Consider the following 15,172-nt stretch of genomic DNA (forward strand, 5'->3'; position numbering starts at 1 on the left):
TGCAGTGTTCTGCCGTTTGACCCACCGAAGGTTTTTCATGCAGAGCTATATATGTCTGCTAGTTTACTAGTATGTGATTATGCTGCTTACTAAAACCAAATTTAAATTACGCATGAATATAATACATATGAAGTTACAAATAGAAATTACTGAAAAAAACATAAAAATATAAAAATAAGTGACATTAACAATAGACAAACCGTGTTATAAAAGAATTACTAACCGATCATAAAACGATAGAGGCTTTGGGCGGATAAAATTTGGGCGGATAAAATTTGGATTTAATTGTGTAATACGGAGGGAAAGAGAAAGTATAATAAAAACATGTGTGTGTAATGAATAAAATAGCTGAAAAAATGGGGTGGAAGATAAGAATAAAATATACAATATAAAAATTAAAAAGTTAAAATTGTGGGATTGGATTAAGATGAAATAAATAATTTTTAATAAATTTAACTTAATGTAGGATATTTTGGTTTCCTGGCTACGTGAGTGTATGTGTACAGAAGAGAGGAATATTTCAAGGCTAAATGTGCCCTTCCTTGATTACTATTTTTCTTTTTGGAGTAATGGGTTGGGGTGTTCATTAGTTGAATAGGTAACATTCGACCCTCAGTGCTGTAGTTTGCATTCAACCAGAAATTCAACCTACAAACATCTATACTTATTTCTTCAACGGTAATACAAATGAAATTGTATTCGTGCGATATTAACATTATTAGTTGATAGGCAGCATTCGACCCCAGATGCTATAAACTATATTCGATCAGGAATTCGGCACTGAATAATATATTATCTTTGGTAATCGTGTAAATAGGATTGCGTTCCTTCTAGATAAATTGTTGAAAAATTAAAAATTAGAAATTAAGAATTGAAGTGTGGGAAGAATTATATTTTTTATATAAAACTATTATATTAAAATAAAAATTAAAATTAAAAATTGGTTATAAAACAGTTCAAATCCAGGTCTATATTCATTCCTGCTGGATGTAAACTTTCTAAATTAAAAATCCACTTTGTTTCATTCTGTGAAATCTTCTTAGTCATGTCTTCACCTCTCCAGTGTCCCTTCACTTTGTCAATGGCATAAAAAATCATTTGGTTGGGATCTTGGTTGTGAAAATCCCTAAAATGCCGCGAGACACTGTGTTTGTCATATCCCTTCCTAATGTTTTTAATGTGTTCACCAATTCTTATATGTAGTTCTCGTGTTGTTCTTCCTACATATTGTTTGCGGCACGGACATTCTATGACGTATGTCACATGCGTGCTTTTACAGGAGATCAATTCTTTTATGGGGAATGTCCTTCCATTGGTAACTGACATGAATTTAGTGGTTTTCCTTTGGGTTTTTTTGCTTTTGCGACATGGACGACTGAGAGATTGTCTGGAAAAAGCTGAGGGAGAGAGTGCTACAGGACAAAGAACAAGGAGTGTGCTTGGCGGAAGCCAGAGAGAGAGAGTCACGCTGCCCAGCACCACCAGAGAAACACACTGTTCAGTGCCATCAGAGAGTGAGCCACGCTGCCCAGCTCCACCAGAGAGTGAGCCACGTTGCCCAGCTCCACCAGTGAGTGAGCCACGCTGCCCAGCTCCACCAGAGAGTGAGCCACGCTGCCCAGCACCACCAGAGACTGGGCCTTTTTTCATGGAGCCACATATATTCATATTTGCCTTTGTGCTGGGATTGCACTGCACAGCATGTTCCCAGCGCAGAAACCGGGGTCTCACCGCGAGTCCCGGGTCCCGTGCTAATGATTCTGGGTCACCTGATCGATGTGATAGTCTCTGATTGGCTATCACAGTGACCAGTCACTGTGAAGCCCACACCCGTGTTTTCTTCTTTCTCTGTGAATGGAGGAGAGAGATACATCATCAAACGCAAACTCGCTTTACATAGGATTACCACAATATCAACTTGCGCGATTACAATTGATCCAAAACACGGCGGCAAGGCTGATAACAGGAAAAAAACCCTGGGAATCCATTTCTCCTTCACTGAGGAGCTTACATTGGCTAACCGTAAAAAATCGGATCACGTTTAAGACCCTTTGCCTCACCCACAAATGCGTGCATAGAGAAGCTCCGCAATACCTAATGGAGAAAATAAATCATTACACACCAAACCGCAGTCTTCGATCAGCCAACAAAAACCTCCTCCTCATGCCCAAAGCCCGGTATAAATCCAAGGGTGATCGGAGATTCGCTGTCCAAGGGCCTCGGCTATGGAATGCTCTACCAATCAACATCCGCCTGGAAGAAAATCACCTGGCTTTTAGGAAAAAACTCAAGACCTTCCTCTTTTAGCAGATGATCAAAGCTCGCCACAGCGCCTAGAGGCAATTCAGTTCGCATTGTGCGCTATACAAGTATTTCATTCATTCATTCATTCATCATCTCTCTCATTCTCTCTCTCTCTCTCTCTCTCTCTCTCCTTGCAAAGAAAAAAAAATAATAAAATAAAAAAATACTCAGATCAAGGTTTGATCTAGGTCAGTGCCAGGATTATTGTTTAGCTAAATGTCAGGGTCGGTGTTTTTTTGGACAGATTTTTTTTTTAAATTAGTATCAGTGTGTTTTAGTGTTTAGAAAAAAACAAAATGGGAACTATTGTTTTTGGCTTGTACTATGAGTATATGCAACAACTAACATACACACACAGTATGTGGTGTCGCTGCAATCGTCAGGTGTATTATAAAGCATTTCTAAGGTTTATGCACGTGTCTATTAGATTGTACACTCTTGAACTCCATTGTTAGATTCCAATACAGTTCAAAGTCAACTGAGTAAATACAGCTTGAAACAATAATACCTACCCTTTATATACTTATTATAGAAAGTAAGTAGATATGAATAATATTTGTAAATTTCTTGACCGCCAAATTCAGACCAGTTTTGTTGTTCTGTATACATCCATGGCAGTCCTTTGGCAAGTAGCTCTTGGTAAATATTTTAAATTTGAAGCAGCAGGCATTGCATTGCTTAGGCATTGCTGATGTTTTTCATGGATTATATCAGATTCCACCTAGCTGGTTCAAGATTTACTATTAAAGTTTTCAGACCTCACATTGGACAAAGTATGGTCTTAGTAAATTATGTTGGAGTAAGTGATTGAAAGGGTAAACACAGGTAAATGCCTTTATCCTTCATTGCAAGGGAAAGTATTTTTTTTTTAACAAAGGACTGATATTTTATTGCATTTTGTTTTATTTAGTGATGAGGCATTATTGTTGGTGCCCATGTCTTGAGCACCTAAAACCGTTTTAAACCACCATTGGTCAGAACTGGGTCTAATCCATTTAGTGATATACATTATGTGATATTTAAAAAAAAAAACTTAATTGATAATGTTGAATTAACTTGATAAGCCAATGGCTCTCAGAGGCCCAACCACCTGAACTGATGTTTCTTATTACCTTTCTAATGTTTTGTCCCTAGCATTGCCTTCAATTAACTAAGCCAAAATTAATATAATGGGTCCTGATTACCTAGGTCCACTTGATGTTCTTTTCTAGGGAAGATCAGTACAGTACCTTGGGAGAAAAATACATGGGGTAACATGTCTCCCAATAAATAACCTTACTCTGTACTAATTCAGAGCCATGTGATTAAAATGGTATAGGAAGCACCTGTGCTTTTAAACATATGAAGCTGTCTAAACAATTTAAATTCCATACAGAGCATCAATCAAAGGAAATTTAGTGACCTTCATGTGTACAGTAGGGATTAAGACATAAAGGCACAGCTCTGACATGCTGATATGGCACATTGGCTTACAGCCATTATTTAATCACTCCTGCTATACATGTCTATTGACTATATCAACTGTAGTGCACTGGTTGTGTTAATATATTGACAATCTTTTTCTAATACATCATTTTTAGATTTAATGGACAGGCTAGTTTATAGCAATAATATAAATTGTGAAAAAAACAATCAGTGCCAAAATAAAATTACTACCTCCTATAACAGGGTAAATGTGTGAAATCACCAATATACAGTATGTGACTGCACAGCTGCTGAACACTTACAGTGATACACCACACCAAATTCAATATTGTTTTCTAAATAGTGCAGTGCTGCGTCTCATTAAATAATGTGCGTACAAAATTTATATTAAACATTTCATGATCAAATAATATTTTAAATTAAAAATTGAAAATTCCAAAAACTTAAAAAAAAACAGGTCATCTGTGTCAATGCTTCAAAAACAATCACCACGGTGTGTGTTCATCCTCAAAAGGACCAATATCCAGTGCACACCTCTACCTGCTAAAGTGCCTGCTCACCTCAAAGATGAATGTAAAAGCATAGACAAATCACTCCTTGTGTCCACCACAATGGATCAACTTTCACTCTGCAATGTGTCGCATTCTCATTGGCCTTCATCAGTTCTGATCATGGAATGTTTAATATAAATTTTGTACACACATTATTTAATGAGACACAGCGCTGTGTATATGTTGCCTAGTTATCTTTAGCATGTCAGTTAAAATAAACCATCCAGAATTTCACTTTGCATACTGCCTCTATGGCAGCTTTCAGGACCCACACTCAGCACATGTTGTGGCACACAGGTATTTTATTGTTGGGTGGTTATTCATACATATTCACTCATACATTTCCCATGCACTTTTGCTTTTTGGTTTTGTTTTTTCTTTTTTTTCTCATCAGTATTAATTTTTGTTTTATCTTTCATTATTCATTATTCTTTCATTATTCATCTTTTATACATTGGTCATATTTATGTCCATTTCACATGATCCCCTCACTTTATTAATTTGATGTCTCTTTTGGACCTATTAAACACATTATTTGAGAACCACATAAACATTTGTTATGCTATATATTTGAACACATTTTTACAATTATATACATTTATTTCAGAATTGTTTGGTCCACATGTGTCTACACACTCCACGTATCACACTTGAAGTCTTGGCTGTTTCCCCTCGGCTTGTTTTTGAGGCGGTTCTTTCCCGCCTCAACCCCGGAATAGGCGTCTGTCTCGGCGCCTCCATTTCTCCTCCCAGATGCTGAGCCCTTTCTTTGAGGTGGCATGTGAGTAGTAGAACTATCCATCATTGATATTCTCCCATTTATTTGTGGAGAACTATTCATGAAATGTTTTCTTTTTTTCATACAGACTTATTTGAATTTACTATTCCCATTTATGCACAGATATTTTACCGCAGCATACTCCTGATGAGTGGACATTAATACAATTTACGAAACGCGTTGAGTTTCATAGATGCTACATAATCTGTTCCATTATATATTATCATGTACCTTATTATGACATTTCACGAATATTACTATGTATGTTGTATGATATATGGACTCTTTTATTGCAGATGGCTATATGATTAGTGTGTGTGTATTATATATATATATATATATATATATATATATATATATATATATATATATTGTGAGGGGTTAACTCGGCAGCGGGTGTGTGTGACCCCCTGGATGGGTTCACAACACAAAATCAGGCACAGCAGACAGCGTTGTAGGTGCAAAAAAACAAAAGAAGTGGTTTATTTATGCTACATGCAGTGATACATATAAAAGCCAAACAAAAATAAAACATGAAAATAAATCCTGGTCAGCTCGACCTCTAACTACACACTTAGATTCCCTGTCTAACAACTGAGTGCAGCCTTGTGCTGCACCAGTCCCTGTCCCTGTTGTAGAGGTTTGCCACACAGGCGTTAACTCACCGCACAGAACAGGTGTCACACTCCCCAGTCTATATAACACCAAACTGGTTCCAGGATGGAGCATCTCCCTAAGCATGCTGGGGTTTTTTGTAGAGGTCTTAATGAGCCTATTTACTTCAGCTGGGCTCATTAACTCTTCCCCTCTAGTTGTACAAGTCTGCATAAAGCCTGAATCTAGGGCACACATATTTCCCATCCTGGATACAACCAGGTGACTTTACCTGCCTGCTGCCACATACCCCCCCCTCTTGTTTCAACCTTGGGGTTGTAACACAAGCAGTCAGACATGCATGTATCCGAGACAAAGCATCCACATTCCCCATTTTAACACCAGGGCGATGCTTAACTGTAAAGTTAAATTCCTGTAGGGCCAGGAACCACCTATTTACCCTTCTATTGGTCTCCTTGTTTTGAGCCATCCACTTTAAAGGAGCGTGATCAGTCACCAGGTCAAAGTGCCTACCTAGTAGATAGTACCGAAGGGAATCTAGAGCCCACTTCACTGCTAAACATTCCTTCTCAATCGTGGAGTAATTTACCTCATGGGACTTCAACTTCCTGCTGAGGTAAATGACTGGGTGCTCTTCCCCGTTCCAGACCTGGGTTAACACTGCTCCTAACCCAACGTCTGATGCATCAGTTTGTACCACGAAGTCCTTAGAGAAGTCTGGTGAGTACAACACTGGCTGGCTACATAAGGCTGTTTTTAAGGACTGAAATGCTTCTTCAGCCTCTGGGGACCATTTAACCATGACCGACTCTTTCCCTTTTGTCAGGTTGGTGAGGGGCACAGCCTGAGAAGCAAAATGGGGAATGAATCGTCGATAATAGCCAGCGATTCCCAGAAAGGCTCGTACCTGTTTCTTGCTGTTGGGACGTGGCCAACTCTGTATGGCCTCGACTTTATTGACTTGGGGTTTTATCACCCCCCTCCCAATAGTGTACCCAAGATATTTGGCCTCCTCCTGTCCAATGGTACACTTCTTTGGATTGGCCGTAAACCCAGCTTCCCGGATAGAGTCTAGGACTGCTTGTACTTTTGGCAAATGTGAGACCCAGTCTGTGCTATGGATAATCACATCATCCAGGTAAGCTGCAGCATATTTCTGATGGGGCCTCAGAATCTTATCCATTTTCCGCTGGAATGTTGCCGGTGCATTCTGTAACCCAAACGGCATTCTCTTATATTGGAATGCCCCATCTGGGGTTACAAACGCAGTTTTCTCCTTGGCCGACTCGGCCAGGGGAATTTGCCAATACCCTTTGGTGAGATCAAGAGTTGTCATATATCGGGCTGTTCCCAACCGGTCAATCAACTCATCTATACGCGGCATGGGGTAGGTGTCAAATTTTGTAACTTTATTCAATTGTCGAAAATCGTTACAAAACCGCCAGCTCCCATCAGGTTTGGGCACTAGTACGATAGGACTGGACCAGTCACTCTGGGACTCCTCTATCACACCCAATTCCAGCATCATTTGAACCTCCCCACGTATTGCCTCTGGTATTCTATAAGGTTTTAGTTTTACCCTTTCTCCTGGCGGGGTGATAATGTCATGCTCTACGCCAGATGTTTGTCCCGGCAGCTCAGAGAAAATCTCTTTGTTGTGAAGTACAAACTCTTTAACCTCCTGTTGTTGGGCTTTCGATAAGGTGTCTGCTATTCCAACCTCAGGAACTAAGCAATCAGGCTGTGCTTGTGACAAAGTCTCTGCGACTAAGGATTCTCTATCCCTCCAGGCTTTCAGCAGATTGACGTGATAGATCTGCTCCGGCTTTCGCCTTCCTGGCTGTCTAATCCTGTAGTTCACCTCACAAATTTTTTCAATTACTTCGTATGGACCTTGCCATTTGGCCAGAAATTTGCTTTCAACCGTAGGGACTAGCACCAAGACCCTATCCCCCAGGGAAAAAGTACAGGTCTTGGCCCCACGGTTGTACACTCTCTGCTGTGCTAACTGCGCTTGGGTCAAATGTTCCTTTACGATTGGCATTACCTGTGCAATTCTATCTTGCATCAGGGCGTCATGCTCAATCACGCTTCTGTGAGGAGACCTCTAATTTTCCCAAGTTTCCTTGGCGATATCCAGCAGCCCTCTTGGGTGTCTCCCATAGAGCAACTCGAAGGGTGAGAAACCCGTAGAGGATTGGGGTACCTCCCTAATGGCAAACATCAGATAGGGTATTAGACAGTCCCAATTCTTTCCATCTCTATCCACCACCTTCTTTAACATTTGTTTTAGGGTTTTGTTGAATCTTTCAACCAACCCATCTGTTTGGGGGTGATACACAGATGTACGCAATTGTGTCACTTTGTACAACTTGCATAGTTCTTTCATAACCCTGGACATAAAGGGTGTACCTTGGTCCGTAAGCAGTTCCTTACAAATACCCACGTGGCTAAAAACAAGAGATAGCTCTTTGGCTATAGTTTTGGCCGAGGTATTTCGAAGAGGAATTGCTTCCGGATAACGGGTGGCATAGTCCAATATAACCAAAATGTACTGATGCCCCCTAGCAGACTTCATTATCGGACCTACCAAATCCATTGCGATCCTCTCAAAGGGGACCTCAATGATAGGAAGAGGTACCAGTGGGTTACGGAAATGTGGCATAGGTGCCGACTTCTGACACACAGGGCAGGAGGAACAATAATTTTCTGTTTCCTTCATGACCCCAGGCCAATAGAATCTCTGCAGTACCCTCTCTCTGGTTTTCTCGGCCCCCAGATGACCTCCCAGAATGTGCCCATGGGCCAATTCTAACACCAACTTCCTGTAAGGTTTGGGCACTACAAGTTGCTCAATGGTTTCTTCTGCCCTTTGAGCCACTCGATACAGCAGGTCCCTTTCAAATGTGGTCAAAAACACCTCCGGATCATCCTCTCCAGTCATTTTTGTCAGTAAACGGCTCACACCAAAGGATGTGGTATTATTGTAACCACTTGCTTCATTGGTCTGCGGACGTTGCTGTATCAATGTCTCTATTTGCTGTTGAAAACTCTGCTCCTGCTTCTGCAACAGGTCTATGAAGCGGGCTTCAGATTGCTGCTGGGCTTGTTGCTGAGCTTCCAGACTCTGCTGCAAAGTTGCATTTGTCTGCTGCTGGGCTTGTTGCTGAGCTTCCAAACTCTGCAGGTGAGCTTTCTGCTGAGCTTCCAGACTCTGCTGGTGAGCCTTCTGCTGAGCTTCCAGACTCTGCTGCAAAGTTGCATTTGTCTGCTGCTGGGCTGCAAGGCTCTGTTGTTGAGCTGCAAGGCTCCTTTGTGAACCCGCATTTGTTTGCTGCTGATTTGCATTTGCTAGAGCCAGCTGTCTCAGTATCTCCTCCATGCTGGCCTTAAAAAAAAAAAACTGCCAAAATTCTCCACCAACTGTGAGGGGTTAGATCGGCAGCGGGTGTGTGTGACCCCCTGGATGGGTTCACAACACAAAATCAGGCACAGCAGACAGCGTTGTAGGTGCAAAAACACAAAAGAAGCGGTTTATTTATGCTACATGCAGTGATACATATAACAGCCAAACAAAAATAAAACATGAAAATAAATCCTGGTCAGCTCGACCTCTAACTACACACTTAGATTCCCTATCTAACAACTGAGTGCAGCCTTGTGCTGCACCAGTCCCTGTCCCTGTTGTAGAGGTTTGCCACACAGGCATTAACTCACCGCACAGAACAGGTGTCACACTCCTCAGTCTATACAACACAAAACTGGTTCCAGGATGGAGCATCTCCCTAAGCATGCTGGGGTTTTTTGTAGAGGTCTTAATGAGCCTATTTACTTCAGCTGGGCTCATTAACTCTTCCCCTCTAGTTGTACAAGTCTGCATAAAGCCTGAATCTAGGGCACACATATTTCCCATCCTGGATACAACCAGGTGACTTTACCTGCCTGCTGCCACAATATATATATATATATATATATATATATATATATATATATATATATATATTTTTTTTTTTTTTTTGGTAATGTATTTTTACATTTTTGGTAACCACAAAAAATAGTTTACCTTACCTTGTGACCCACCTCATTTAAAATCCCATGACCATTTTCTTGTTCCCCTATGTCTATATTTAGGGATGGGGATGGAGGTGGGTCACGGTCTATGCCACAGATCATAAATTTTTTCTTGCTGTAATATTTAATGTTGCATTAAAACTCATGCTATATAAATAGCACAGAGCAAGTAAACAAATATAATCAGGAACTGAAAATGCTAGTAAAAATGGGGATATACTGAAGAAATCACCTTCTTTATATAACAATTTACTTTAACTGCAGAGAATGACAATACAAACAGACTGCAAGATGCGGGGAAAAAAAATCTTTCATTAAACATTTAAATAGTGAAAGAGTAGAAGTGAGGAATCATTAAGAGAATCATTAGACTTGATCTGTGCCAACATCTTTTTCATATACCCTTTTGTTCATTGCACCTGTCTGATCTCCCTAGAAAGTTGATGATGTCTACCAGATGGTGTCTATTCTATATTTGTCAGTGCTACTGTAACAGTTAGACAAGGCATTTAGGATCCAAATCTGATTTTCCATAAAACAAATTAGTGATACTTTTTTGCAACAGTATGTTAAGAAATGAGAGCAAATTTTCAATGTGTAGATAATTTAGGCGTCGGCATTTCCAAACAAAGTTGAACGAACTAGTAACTGTCACTTCTATCCCTTGTGGTCATGAACTATTGTTCATAAACTTTTCACACTTTATGTGGAGGAAATGTATTCTGCACCAAAGAAGACACAGTAGGGAAAAAGTAGGCAGAACTTAGCAAGCAAAAATGGGTTTTATGTCAGTTGGATTTCAAAACCATTTTTTCCATTTCGCTTAGGAATGTAGCCCAGGACTTCCACTGAAATGTTGCACAATGGTGCTGAAAAAAATCAAGTGTCCTGGAATACTAAATGCATGCATACAGAACATGTCTTTGCAAACTTCTCACAATTAAGTTTGGAGAGCAAGGCTGACTAGATATGGGCTCAACACCCCCCCCCACGGTTCGGTTTGCAGCAGAACTCCTAAACAGGAGAAAAGTTCTAACCTGAACGGCGAACCCCATTGAAGTGTATGGGAGCCAAACAGACAAAATCAAAAGTGATCCATCAGAGTTAATGTTTTGGGGGATAGAAAGATACAAGAAAGCATGGAGGGGGATCATAAAGTGAGAACAATTAGCCAAAAAGAATCCCTGTGGATATATAAAATGAAAACATTGGCACCTCAAGGGTTAAATATTGATTTTTTATTGAAATTGTTTTATTAGTGATTTTTAAATATTTATGTAAACTTCCTACTTTATTTACGGTAAGCGCTATTTATCCACTTTAGATTTTTTGTATCAATATATTTTTATGCCATGATATTCTATACCCTAAAATCGATGTTTATTGACAACGGTGCAATATATATAGATTTTTTATATATAGATTTTCATATACACATATTTTTAATATATTTTAAATTTTTTTTATTTTTTCTATATATTTTTTCAATGTGACGATTTAAATTGATGTAGAAGTTAGATGCAGCACCCTTATTTCACCACACGATGTTGATGATCAGCCTTTATGCGATTCCAACTTTCGCATATGGGCTTGAAAGTTGGAATCGCATAAAGGCTGATTTAAAGGCACAGTACCCCTGTAGGGGTGTATCTTTCTGGTGAGTGGGGAACCTTGTGGGGGAGCACACAAGTCACCTGAAGAATATATTCCAAGCACTAAAGTCACCTTATGAATATACCTTTTTCTGCTGGATTTGCACAACTGAGGATTTTTTTCATTTTTTTCATTTGTGGGCAGTAAAGACTTCTTGCTCTTTCTTCTTTATTTTGCTTTATTTTCGTTTTTTTATTTTATTTTTTATTATTTTTTATTTTATGCACATAAGTTTTGATATATTTCTTTGTTTATGATATATAGAAATGTTTGATATATATCCCACGTACATAGATCCATATGGGATGCTCTCTTTTTTCACTTTGTGATTTTGCACTATTATATACATGAGGTTTGGAGTATATGGTTATAGATTTTATAGCCTATATACTGTATTTTTTCGCATTCGTTTCCCTTAACCTGTATTGCTAGATTGACCTACAATCACGGACGTGGGGATAAGATTTCTATAAGAGCGCTTTTTACAAGCCCCTGAGGTAAGGGCACTGAGAGCACTTTCTAGGATTCACAAAGCACTTTAATCACAGGAATTGGGAGTGAATGGACACAGCTCTTTGGACTTTGGACATTTTGTTGCACTTTATTTGTATTTTGCACAGCTGGTAGCACTTTATTATTTCCACAGTGAGTGCACTTTATGCACTTTAAGAAAACTCTATATCACTGGACTATGTTGAATGCATATTGAATGCATCACAGTGTCATCACTAGGAGTGCACTTTATACAAACAGATATTGTATTTGATTATTATATGCACTGTTATTAGTGCACTTTATTGTTCTAGCACTTTATTAGCCTATATTATTATTATTTTCAGTAATTTATTTAATTAATTTGGTGGTCATTGGACCATGCAGGTTATGCACTAAGTCATATACATTTGGATGTATTCAGCTTTTTTAGTTTCATGTGTGGTGATCACTTTAGATTTGGCAGCATTTCCATACATTTTGTTTGGTTGTATAGTGGCGCAGAAGTCCCCTTTTATATTAACTTATAGCACATTCCATGATTGGCAATTTGGCACATATTCCATGATTGAAACAAATACATAGAATCAATATCCAATTATAATACAGATCTGTATTAGGAGAGCTGACATGAAAAAATACATATAGTAATGGAATTCATATTGTAGTAGTATTTTGTAAACAAATAAATGATCAATCTCTAAATAACATATCTTGGCATCTATGGGGCTCTATACATTTCGTGGATCCCTGTCCACTCATCAGGAGCTTGATGCTAAGTAATATCTGAAAATGTAGGTTTATGTTAGAATGAAGGAACCTCACACATGTGTTTAAGAGGGTATAATAATAATTTACTCCCCACAAAAAAAGGAGAGGAAAAAAAAACAGCCAAAGGGAAAACCAGGACATCATTTGCAGTTCTGTAGGGTGTAAAAAAAAAAAAAACAACAACACACATATAGACCAGGCTGATCTAGGGAAAATATTATATATATTAGGGTGTAATACGTGTATATGTTATTGAATGAAAGTAATTCGTTTGCGTCAGGTGATGTGTTCCATGTGATTTGTGTCAGGTGATATGTAAGTAAGTAACAAGGCCATCTTTTTGGTACTTTTTCCTTCTCCTTTCCCCTCTTTTTTTTGTGGGGAGTAAATTATTATTATACCCTCCTCAACACATATATGAGGTTCCTGCATTATAACATAAACCTATATTTTCAAAAATTTCTTTGCATCAAGCTCCTGATGAGTGGACAGGGATCCACAAAACACATAGAGCCCCACTGATTCCAAGATATGTTATTTAGAGATCGATCATGTACTTGTTTGTGTACTACTATAATATGAATTGCATTACTATATGTATTTTTTCATGTCAGCTCTCTTTATATATGTCTGGATACTGATTCTATGTATTTGTGTCAATCATGGAATGTGTGCCAATCATGGAATGTGCAATAAATTACTATTTTTGATTTTATCCAATTCCTGTAAGTAAATAAATCTTAAATCTTGTGAAAAATTATAAATAACAATACATAAAAATATACATAATAAGTGAATATCCTAAAAAAATAATTTACGTGAATAATCGTGAACTTCATATAGATATGTTCATAAATATCTGTGATGCCTTTCCTCACAGATTTGACGTCGTCATGGGGCACGTCGTCACAACGTCAAATCTGTGACGAAACGCACCGGGAGGGAGCGAAGTTCTGACGTCACCGTGCGCTACGTCTGTTCGTATCTAAGCACGAGCATGTGTTCTGTAGCCAGCCGGCCACAATTCTATGCAAGTTTTACTGTTCTTATTATATTTATACGATCGTTATTTTGTTGATACCTTTTTTTAATAAAAGTGCCCTTTGGGTTTTACCTATGTTTGCTCCACTTTTCTTTTGAGCAAACAATGATTTACCCCTCGCCATACCACATGGTATCAGTTGAGAGCTGATTAAGCGGAGCCGGGTGACCTTGTCAGAGGATCTCACCGATTGGATTGTTCAGACGATCGAACTGTGTGTGGAGACTAAGTGAAGTCGGGTGACCTTGCCAGAGGATTTCACCGATCGGATCATCCAGACGATTGGACTGTGTGTGGAGACCCCCTTCAAGGAGAAAGGCCCCGGCCGGGTTATGGCCACATGCACTCGAATTCTCACAGCTGGTAAGCATGCATTGCATCTGGTGAATTGCATCTGGTGGTGGGATTGTTTCAACGTAAATCACCTTATGGTAAAAATTTCTTCAGCACAAGTCACTTTATTGAGGAAAATATCCCAGTTGTCATTCAAAACTTTTTATGGACTGTGGACCGATTTCCATATAGGTTTTTTTTTCGTATCTGGATGTGTGCTTTTTCTAAGAATTTTACGATTATTCACATTAATAATTTTTTTTAAGATATTCACTTATTATCTATATTTTTATGTATTGTTATTTATAATTTTTTCACATGATTTAAGATTTATTTATTTAGGTTAATTTGAATTATTTTTATAATTTTTTATAAGCGCAACCTTTTTGGATTGTTATGGTTAATGGTGTATATCTCACGTGGTGTTGCTGCTATATAGTAGGTGAATTCTTAGTCCAGCGCAGAATTTTTTCCATTACAATTCCTGTAAGTAACCTGCCTCATCTAACCACTTCAATACAGGGCACTTAAACCCCCGTCCTGCCCAGACCAATTTTCAGCTTTCGGTGCTCTCACAATTTGAATGACAGTGCAACACTGTATCCAAATGAAATTTGTGTCCTTTTTCACACATATAGAGATTTCTTTTGGTGGTGTTTTTTTTATTTTTTGTGCTATAAATAAAAAAAGACCATACAGTTTATGAAAATTTGCCTTTTTTCTTTGTTTCTGTCATAAAATTTAGCAAATTAGTAATTTTTCTTCATACATTTTGGCCAGAATTTATACTGCTACCTATCTTGGTCCCCCAATGCCTGGTCAGCTCACAGTAATGCAGTATAAAAAGAATACTTTACAAGAAAAAGCCAGCAGCTCAGACATGTGCCTCACAGGGGTAATGGCAACAAGAAATGCAACCTTATGTGTTGCGGAAAGAGGAATATCCCTGATAATGTCAGAATTCTGAAGCATGGGGCCATGGGGGAGTGTGCAGAGAATGAGTGGGAAGCTAGTGGCCACTAAAATAAGATCACAAAAGGTGTGCCTTGATGGTACTCTGCACCAAATACTGATCCAGGCCCAGTGGCAGGAAGCCCAAGAAGAATTTAATGGGATAAAAGTTTTTGCCTTGCACCA

The 15,172-nt window shown here is 38.7% G+C and overlaps 1 protein-coding gene across 2 annotated transcripts in view; it reads left to right on the forward strand.

The window, feature by feature from the left end:
* Positions 1-15,172, forward strand: part of LOC143982696 (potassium voltage-gated channel subfamily A member 10-like) — a 91,901-nt gene that overhangs the window by 19,798 nt on the left and 56,931 nt on the right. The window contains exon 2 of one of the 2 annotated variants that reach the window (XM_077481627.1): positions 4,888-5,061. The exons of the other annotated variant lie outside the window; for it this stretch is intronic. The gene's annotated coding sequence lies outside the window, so the exon portion shown is untranslated. The remainder of the gene's footprint in view (positions 1-4,887; positions 5,062-15,172) is intronic. 2 annotated transcript variants of the gene reach the window in all.

This window comes from Lithobates pipiens, unplaced genomic scaffold (assembly GCF_037356315.1).
Source record: "Lithobates pipiens isolate NorthernLeopardFrog02 unplaced genomic scaffold, aLitPip1_a1.2 Scaffold_16, whole genome shotgun sequence".
Taxonomy (NCBI): domain Eukaryota; kingdom Metazoa; phylum Chordata; class Amphibia; order Anura; family Ranidae; genus Lithobates; species Lithobates pipiens.